Source organism: Taudactylus pleione, unplaced genomic scaffold (assembly GCF_031769625.1).
Source record: "Taudactylus pleione unplaced genomic scaffold, aTauple2 ptg000546l, whole genome shotgun sequence".
NCBI lineage: Eukaryota > Metazoa > Chordata > Amphibia > Anura > Myobatrachidae > Taudactylus > Taudactylus pleione.
Window position 1 is genome coordinate 4,037,393 of NW_028284948.1, and position 10,234 is coordinate 4,047,626.

A 10,234-nucleotide genomic window follows, 5' to 3' on the forward strand; every position below is an offset into this window, starting at 1 on the left:
ACAGTCAAGGATCACGCAGCTTGGATCATTAATGAATGTACTAGGTCATGACACCTCCTGCTGCATTAACATAATAGCAAAGATGAAGCTGCTTTCATGCAGCTTTGCAATTCTATCCAGTGCTGAATCACCCCCAGTGTCAATTCCTTCTGCTCCATTGTTTGATCAGGGTATAATAAGGAAAATACTGTATCCCTACATAACAAAAATATATTTTGGACAGAACAAAAGTGATTGGGGGAATTCCATGCGGAACATTAATGGCCAAATTCTGCCAGAGAGAATGTGTGAAATTCCACACACAAATGTAGAATGAGAATAATATTCCTATGAACAGTTTTAAAAATATAACTCATCTCTGATTCAGATAAACGGGTTGTACAAACATAGAGTATTTGTAAATGGAAAATACTCAGTCGGCTAAGTTAATAATGGTGTAACAAAGGAATCAGTATTGGGCACTATTCATATCAAAAGCCACCATTACTACATTCATCAGGCAAAGTGTGTTTTCTGTGCATCTTTCTGATTGCTTTAGTAATTGGGAAGGCTGTACCCCTAATCAGACTGCAGTGATAATTAAGACACTTACAAACTGTGGGCCTGATTCAGACCTGCTCGCAAGCGCTATGCGCTCACAAGCGGGTCGATGGTGGGGCACTTTGCAAGCGCCTCGCATGTGCAAGCTCCGTAGCGAGTGAGAATTTCACTCGCTCCGGGGCTCGCTACAAATGGGGCGGCTGTCGATGTTGATCGACAGCGCGCCCCGTTTTGTAGGCGGGGAGGGGGGGGGTGGCTGACCAAACGGAGGCGTTCCTGAAGGAACACCTGCCATTTGTGGGCGGCCCTACTGACATCACTCGTGATGTCAGTAGTGAGCTTCCTGCTCTATAAGAGCAGGAAGCTCACTGGGGCTTGCGGGAACGAGACCCTACCACAAGGGTCTCGTCGCAAGCCCGATGGTCACCCACAGCTTAGCGAGCAGTCAGGAGGCCAGGAATTAAAAAAAAGTGTCCGCCCTGATTCAGAGCAAGCTCTCGCCTTTTGCGAGCGCCTCTGAATCAGGCTCAGTGTGTATTTGTTTCTGTAATAGTAAAACTACTGGTATGTGATCATGCCGATTTGTGTATTTCATTCATGCTTTTCATGGCCAATATTGCTGTCCTAATTGTATACAGATACTGCAGTTTCCATCTATTTAAGAAATATTGGTGTTATGAGTTAGGTGGGATGAATGTCGCATCGCACTCACAATGCGATGCATTCCGCCGGGCATTGCATGCATGCCGGCGCTGCTAATGCCAGTATGCATGATGATCCCTGCAAAGGACCACTCTGTTGATAACAGTGGCCCTTTGCTGTGGAAGGACTTCCAGGTCTATGACCCAGAAGCCCCTCTGGCGTCCTTCTGCGCATGTGCAGAAGGTCGCGTGTGCCGGGGGGGGGTGCTGGGAGGGATCCGATTGGATCCCTCTATCAGCACTCTGCGGGGAGAAGCCAATAGGCTTCTATGGGTAACACCATTAGAAAGATGGCGTCACCCACCGCAACCAAACCCCGGAGTGCATCTGTGCATATGAGAAATGCAGTCAAACGCATTTTCAGGGTTTGACCGCATTTTTCTCATTGATGCATCCCGCCAGTGTGTTATTTCAGGTTATAAAATCAGGACCTAATTTGGGCTCATATCCACCAGCCACACCCTATATGTTCTAGGCAAAATCTGAAATTAAAAACCCCCTCTCCTTTTTGGTACTGCAAATCACAATTGTCTAACCCCCTCCCCCTAATTCCTTAGTAATTGTGTATATTAGTTAGGGGTGAGCGGGTTCAGATTTCTGAAATCCTAACCCACCCGAGCCCCCCCGATCTGAGGCCAATCAGAGTCAGGCTCGACTTTTCTCGCCTGACTCGGATCTGAAATCGACGCATAACGTCATCATCCTCCCTTCCGGGTCTCGCGGGTTTTGGATTCTATATAAGGTACCCGCGTCGGCGCCATTTTCTCACTCAGCTGTGGACAGTGAAGAGGGAGGGTGGGAGTTAGGGCTGGCTGGGCTGTGTAGTGTAGTGTAGTGCAGTGTAGTGTTGTGCTGCACTGAGCTGCACTGCTGTTGTCCATAGGGGCTGTGTCCACTCCTCCAAAGTCAATAGAGGCTGGCTGTGTTGTACTGTGCTGCTATTGTCCATAGGGGCTGTGTCCACTCCTCCAAAGTCCATAGGGGCTGGCCGTGTTGTGCTGTGCTGCTGTTGTCCATAGGGGCTGTGTCCACTCCTCCAAAGTCCATAGGGGCTGGCTGTGTTGTGCTGTGCTGCTGTTGTTCATAGGGGCTGTGGGCCTGATTCAGAGCTGCTTGTAAGCGGCCGCTCGTTCGCTCCGAGCGATGTTCGCACATCTGCGCATGCATATGGGTCATCATGCGCATGCGCCAACCAGTCAGTGCGGTCGGAAATCGTGCGTTTGCAAAATAGTGAGTGCCTGCTAATTTGAGTGCAGGATGAAGCATTTGTGGGTGGTAACAGGGGAAGGTGCTTGAAAACAGGGAGTGGGATCCGAACGCAGGCGTGCCAAACGGTCAAAACGGGCGTTTTAAGGGTGTGCATAATTAACAAAGCAGCGTCATCGACCACGTCACTTGGTTGTCTCTTAGCCTGATCTGTTCGCATGATTGCGGTAGGAAAATCCAACCACAAGCACTGCGAGCAGTTCAGACGCCTTTCGATGTACTCGATTAATCTAATAAATAGCGGAGATGATGTATGTTGCAAACGGCCAGGGGGCGTCTTTACAAAATAGCGAGCGCATACTTTGACCGCAAATCGCCGGCCCCTTTTTCTGAACGAGCGAGCGCAAATAGCGTCCGGCTCTGAATCAGGCCCGGTGTCCACTCCTCCAAAGTCCATAGGGGCTGGCTGGACTGTGTTGTGCAGTCAGTTGTCCATAGGGGCTGTGTCCACTCCAAAGTCCTGTGCAGTGTCCCGGTCCTAAAGGGGTGCTGTAGTGTTGTCCAGGGGGTGCTCTGTCCATCAGGGGCGCTCCCCCCAAGATCAAAAAAAATAAATATTTTTTCTATGTTTGTGAATTGTGTGCACAGTAGCCGCACGTGCATCAACAAAGTAGTGCCAAGCGTGCCCCTGTGTTATAAGTAAAGGGCCTGCTGGCTTGACTGTTAAAGGATGCTGTAACCCCCAAAGTGCACTCCAAACAAAATAAAAAATTATTTTCTGTGTTTGTGAATTGTGTGCACTGTGGCCGCACGTGCATCAACAAAGGAGCAGCGCCAAGCGTGCGCCTGTGTCCCATAAGTAAAGGGCCAGCTGGCTTGACCGTTAAAAGGTGCTGTAACCCCCAAAGTGCACTCCAAAAAAAATAAAAAACATATTTTCTGTGTTTGTGAATTGTGTGCACTGTACGTGCATCCTCAAAGCAGCAGCGCCAAGCGTGCGTCTGTCTGTTAAAGGGTGGTGTAACCCCCAAAGTGCACTCCAACAAAAATAAAACATTTTCTTCTGTGTTTGTGAATTGTCTGAACTGTACATGCATCCTCAAAGCAGCTGCACCAAGCGTGCGTCTGTGTGTTAAAGGGTGGTCTAACCCTCAAAGTGCTCTACACAAAAAATAAAAAATTATTTTTTTCTGTCTTTGTGAATTGTGTGCACTATAGCTGCACATGCAACAAAGGAGCAGCGCCAAGCTTGAGCCTGTTTCCCAGAAGTAAAGAGCCGGCTGGCTCATTTCTTAAAGGGTGGTGTAACCCACAAAGTGCACTAGTCTCCAACAAAAATAAAAAATAATTTTCTGTGTTTGTGTGCGCCTTAGCCGCATGTATATATCAATAAATGGAGGACCAATCTTTCTCCAATAAAAATAAAATAGGGAAAGATCAAGAACCACTTCCTCCTAGTGCTGAAGCTGCTGCCACTAGTCATGACATAGACGACAACATGCCATCAACGTCGTCTGCCAAGGCTGATGCCCAGTGTCATAGTAGAGGGCACATACAATCCCAAATGACAAAGTTCAGGAAAATGACCTTAAAAAAAAACATTTAAATCATCTGAGGAGAAACATAAACTTGCCAATATGCCATTTACGACACGGAGTGGCAAGGAACGGCTAAGGTCTTTCCCTAAGTTCATGACTAGTGGTTCAGCTTCACATGACGATGGAAGCCCTCCTCTCACTAAAAAAATCAAACGAGTTACGCTGGCAAAAGCGCAGCGAAGAACTGTGCGTTCTTAGAAGATATCACAAATCCCCAAGGAGAGCCCAAGTGTGGTGGCAGTTGCGATGCCTGACCTTCCCAGCACTGGACGGGAAGAGGTGGCTCTTTCATTTGCACGCCCCCTGCAAGTGCTGAAAGGAGCACCCACAGTCCACTTGCTGATATGCAAATTGAAGATGTCACTGTTGAAGTACAACAGGATGAGGATACTGGTATAGCTGGCGCTGAAGAGGAAGTTGACGAGGAGGATTCTGATGGTGATGAGGTTTGTTTAAATCAGGCTCCGGGGGAGAGAGTTGTTGTCCGTGGGATGAAAAAGCCCATCACGGTCATGCCTGGGCAGAAGACCAAACATTCCACCTCTTTGGTCTGGCAATATTTCTATCCAAATCAGGACAACAACTGTCTTGCCATATGTACCATATGTAAAGGTGAAATAAGTAGGGGTAGGGATGTTAACCACCTAGGAACATCCTCCCTTATACGGCACCTGCAGCGCGTTCATAAGAAGTTACTGTCAAGTTCAGAAACTTTGGCTAAGACCGTAAGCAGTCCAGGGACACCTAAATCCCATTGTCCTGTTGTATCCAAGCTCCTGCAAACCACACGTCAACTCCCTCCTCGACAATTTCCTCCTTAGTCAGGATCGGAAGTAGTCCTGCAGGCCATGTCACTGGCATGACTGACTCCCTATCCGGGATTCCTCCAGAGGATCCTGCATTGCTACGCCTACTGCTGCCGCTGCTGCTGTTGCTGCTGGGAGTTGTTCATCATCCCAGAGAGGAAGTAGGAACACCACTACTTTTACTAAACAATTGACCCTCCAACAGTCCTTAGCGAGGAGGATGAAGTACGACAACAGTCATCCTGAAGCAAAACGTATAACTGAGGCCTTGACTGCTATGTTGGTGTTAGACGTGCGTCCACCATTGGTGCAGTGGGATTTAGACAATTGATGGAGGTAGTGTGTCCCCGGTTCCAAATCCCGTCTAGATTCCACTTCACTAGGCAGGCGATACCGAGACTGTACAAAAACATCAGAAAAAGTGTCCTCAGTGTCCTGAAAAATGCGGTTGTACCCAATGTCCACTTAACCACGGACATGTGGACAAGTGGAACAGGGCAGACTAAGGACTATATGACTGTGACAGCCCACTGGGTAGATGTATCACCTTACGCAGCATCACCAGTAGCAGCATCTCAGAAATGCCAGCTCGTTCCAAGGCAGGCTATGCTGTGTATCACCGGTTTCAGTAAAAGGCACACCGCCGACAACCTCTTAGAGAAACTGACGGAAATCATCGCCCAGTGGCTTTCCCCACTTAGACTCTCCTGGGGATTTGTGATATCTGACAACGCCACCAATATTGTGCGGGCATTACAACTGAGCAAATTCCAGCACGTCCCATATTTTGCTCACACAATAAAATTGGTGGTGCCAAATTTTCTGAAAATCAACAGGGGCGTGTAGGAGACGCTTTGGGTGGCCCGAAAAATGTCTGCCCACTTTCGCCATTCAGTGACTGCGTGCTGAAGACTGGAGCACCAGCAAACACTCTTGAACCTGCCCCGCCATCACCTGAAGCAAGAGGTTGTGACGCAGTGGAACTCAACCCTCTATATGCTTCAGAGGATGGAGGAGCAGCAAAAGGCCATTCAAGCCTATACATCCACCTATGACATAGGCAAAGGAGGGGGTATGCACCTGACTCAAGCGCAGTGGAGAATGATTTCCGTGTTGTGCAAGGTTCTCCAGCCCTTCGAACTTGCCACACATGAAGTCAGTTCAGACACTGCCAGCTTGAGTCAGGTCATTCCCCTCATCAGGCTTTTGCAGAAGCAGCTGGAGAAAGTGAAGGAGGAGCTAAGACAGAGCGATTCCGCTCGGCATGTGGGACTTGTGGATGAAGCCCTTCATTCGTTTTGCCAGGATTCCAGGGTGATCAATCTGTTGGAATCAGACCACTACATTTTGGCCACTGTGCTCGATCCTAGGTTTAAAGCCTATGTGGTGTCTCTCTTTCTGGCCGACACAAGCCTGCAGAGGTGCAAAGACCTGCTGGTGAAAACACTGTCAGCTGAAGTGGAATGTGACACGTCAACAGCTCCTTCTTCATTTTCTCCTGCAACTGGGGCTGCCAGGAAAAAACTAAGCAACCCGCTGGCGGTGATGCAGGGCAGGCAGGACCAAGTTTGGACATCTGGTCCGGACTGAAGGACCTGGCAACAATTTCTGACATGTCTACTGTCACTGCATATGATACTGTCACCATTGACAGAATGGTGGAGGATTACATCAGTGACAGCATCCAAGTAGGCATGTCAGACAGTCCGTACCTGTACTGGCAGGAAAAAGAGGCAATTTGGAGGCCCCTGTACAAACTGGCTCTATTTTACCTGAGTTGCCCCCCCTCCAGTGTGTACTCCAAAAGAGTGTTTAGTGCAGCCTGGAACCTTGTCAGCAAAAGGCGTAGGAGGTGGCTTCCACAAAGTGTGGAGAAGATGATGTTCAAAAAAATTAATTAGCAACTCTTCAAGGGAGACCAGCCTCCAGAACGTACAGAGGGACCTGTGGTGGTGGATTCCAGCGGGGACGGATTAATACTCTGTGAGGATGAGGATGTACACAACACTGAAGAGGGTGAGGAATCGGTGGATGAGGAGGATGAGGACAACATCTTGCCTCCGTAGAGCCAGTTTGTGCAGGGACATATTAATTGCCAGCTTGTTTTGTGGGGGCCCAAATGAACCAATAATTTCAGCCACAGTCGTGTGGCAGACCCTGGCGCTGAAATGATTGGTTTGTTAAAGTGTGCATGTCCTTTTTATACAACATAAGGGTGGGTGGGTGGGCCCAAGGACAATTCCATCTTGCACCTCTTTTTTTTCTTTGCATTATGTACCATTTTTTAGGCCTAGTTTTTCAAACTGCCATCCTGTCTGCCTCTGCAATGTCACTCCTAGATGGGCCACGTGTTTGTGCCGCCCACTCGTATCTCTTAGCATAGTCATCCAGCTACCTCGGTGCAACCTTTTGAACATAAAAACACTATTGTGAGGTGTGAGGTGTTCAGAATAGACTGGAAGTTAGTGGAAATTAAGGTTATTGAGGTTAATAATAGCATAGGAGCAGGAAAACCCACAAATTCTGTGATTTTAGCTGTTTTTATGCTTTTTTTCAAAACAATAAAGATCCAAAACACAAAACTCAGAACCCAAAACACGGAAGGATGGTTTTGGCAAAACCAATCCAGATCCAAAACACGAAGAAAGATCCAGATCCAAAACCAAAACACAAAACACGAAAAGTGGCCGGTGCACACCCCTAATATTAGTACACTTTAAGGTAAAGACACCCTTCTGACTAGCCTAACCCCTCCCACCTGTCCTTAGGTGTTTTTAATTAGTATGGGTCTTTGCATTTCAATGAACTCTATTATAGGTAAGTCCTAGATAAATTAATATAATGTGTCTGTATTAGGTATGTTAGGGACCCACCTGATGAGGATCACCAATATGTATCTTCTGCAATTGTCCAACAAATCTTGTGCATGCTGTTATAATCTTGTGCATGCTGTTATCTAGTTTTATATGTTGCTCTATAAAATCTATTTTGCCTTTAAAACTAGTTTCAACTAATCTCCAAATTTGGTGCACCTACAGTAATTAACAAATATTATGAACAAATAAATATTGCCTGCTACAATGTGTTTAAAAATACAGTGACCACATACACCTTTGCTCAAATTGTGCCAAATAGCTCTGCTCGACGCACCATGTACTTTGAGACTGTGTGGGAGATTCAATTAGCCCCGATAAATTATTGGGGGTGAAAAAGGAAGGTAGCCTTGGGCTTTATTGCTGAGGCTATTCTATTAGGTTCCTTTTTTCTCCCCGATACCTGTGTTAATCCCCCTTAAATGAACATGTAAATGGGTGTCAACACTGGTTGAGACCTGAAAAGAAATCCCTGTTATGTGGGGCTAATTGAATAGCCCATGGCGATCAATTAGCCAGCAAAATATGACCGCGGCTAACTGAATCTCACCCTTAGCTGCATTAAGTGTCCCGTCAAAGATTTTTCTTAACATATAACACAAAAGTACAATGCAATGAGATGCTAAATATGGGTGCTTGCATTTTATGTACTTCTGTGTGTCAGTAATCTAGGTAAAAAGGTAAAAGGCAGAGATCCAATATGAGCCACCCGTGTCTGCCTTGCACCACATATCATTATGCTTTTTATACCAAATCCGTTGTGAAAAAGGGGCAGATGTAGGAAGCAGTGAATAGAGTGGAGAAGTGTGCCAGTGGAAGAGGTGCCCATGCAACTAATCAGCTTTAAGGTTGCATTTATTAAGTACATTTTATAAAATTATAGGTAGAAGCTGTTTGGTTGCTATGGGTAGCTTCTCCACTGGCACACTACTCTACTATTTTTACTGCTCCATACATCTACCCCAAAGGTACTAACCTAGTGCGCCTGGTATACTATATGCGACTTTGTATGTGACTATGATGTGAATAAGATGCAAAACTCATAAAAAGTTATGAGTCGCTACCCTTGGCAGAGCATCTACTGTAATTGGTGCCTAGCAAAAATGCTAGGTGAATGAGGACACATTTATATGCTATTGAGATATGGCACTGAGTGTTCCTACACGCATACAGGATACATCTGTTTGCACATACTAAAATAGCTAAATAGGAGAACATTTTAAATGCACGGGCCCTTAATTTAAGTGAAGCCACAAGTAACTTAAGAGAGGATGCACAATGGTGTTAAACAAAACATCCTATTGATTCCCTGGTTGATTCTACCTCCACTGCACTGTACAGCTCTGTAGAGAATTGACGTTATGTCCTGTGTGTGGGAGGTTTAGCTATGTCCCACCCTGTTTGGTTGACTGGTAAATGTCTGTTTGGAAGTGACAGACTAAGCAAAGACATTGGGAAAGGGCATCTTAGCTCTCACTGAAAAGAGGCTTTCATGGTGTGAGGTTAGCAGGAGGTGACAAAGCTTGAACTCCCCATTTAAGTTGAGACAAGAATAGCAGAAGATTGATTCATGTTTCTAGTTTACATATGCTCATCATAAGGACTCAGTGTGTGTGATCTAAAGTTGTGTGTGATAGATGGATATCTGTTATGTTTACTGGGCTAATATATAATCTCAGCAAATACTAAATAAAAATAATTCACACAAAACTGAGGATGAAATTATCACATCATCACTACGTTATAATTAGAGATGTGTTAGTCCGGATTTCTGAAATCCGAACAGACCTGAATTTAGGGGTACCGAGTAGAACCGGGTCAAGTTTCAAATTCACTTTTGTATAATATACAGCACTTGTTTTTATATATGGTACAGTCTTCTCTAGACTATTGACTTAAGCTAGCAATATATATCTTATATAGATGTTAATATATAAATACCTGCACAGTTTTGTTAACAAATGTCCTAATTTTTTCATTTTTGTCAGGGTTTTAAATCTATTTGTCAGTTTGGCAATATGTACACAAGAGCAATTGTAGATCATGAATTTGCATTGTTGATGGCTAGACAAGGTGCATTAAGGGATTTGCTATTACAGTACTGCAGGCTAAGGGGTAAAGAATCGAGTTTGGTCGAGATGACAATCTCAGGTGAGTTCAGCCATGTTTTTCATCTCGCAAATTTACTAAAGACAAACTCTGCTCAGCCAGTCCTGGTTCCTAAAATTACAAGGAACAAAACGAGTTCCCAAGTAATTTAGAAACTAGCTCCTTGCTGCAGGGCCAGTGCTGGTTTTAAACATATTTAAATATATTTAAAACCAGCACCAGACCCAAACCAACCTGGGTGTAATGCCACAGCCAGTAGACCCTATCACTGGGTCTCCAGGGCCAAAGCATTATCACACCAAGCCAGTCAGCCAAAGCCGGGGATCTCAGGGGAGGTGGCGACCCCCCCAAGAAGGGGTCCACCCTCTCCCGAAACCCCAGGCTTTGGCTGAAGCCCAGGG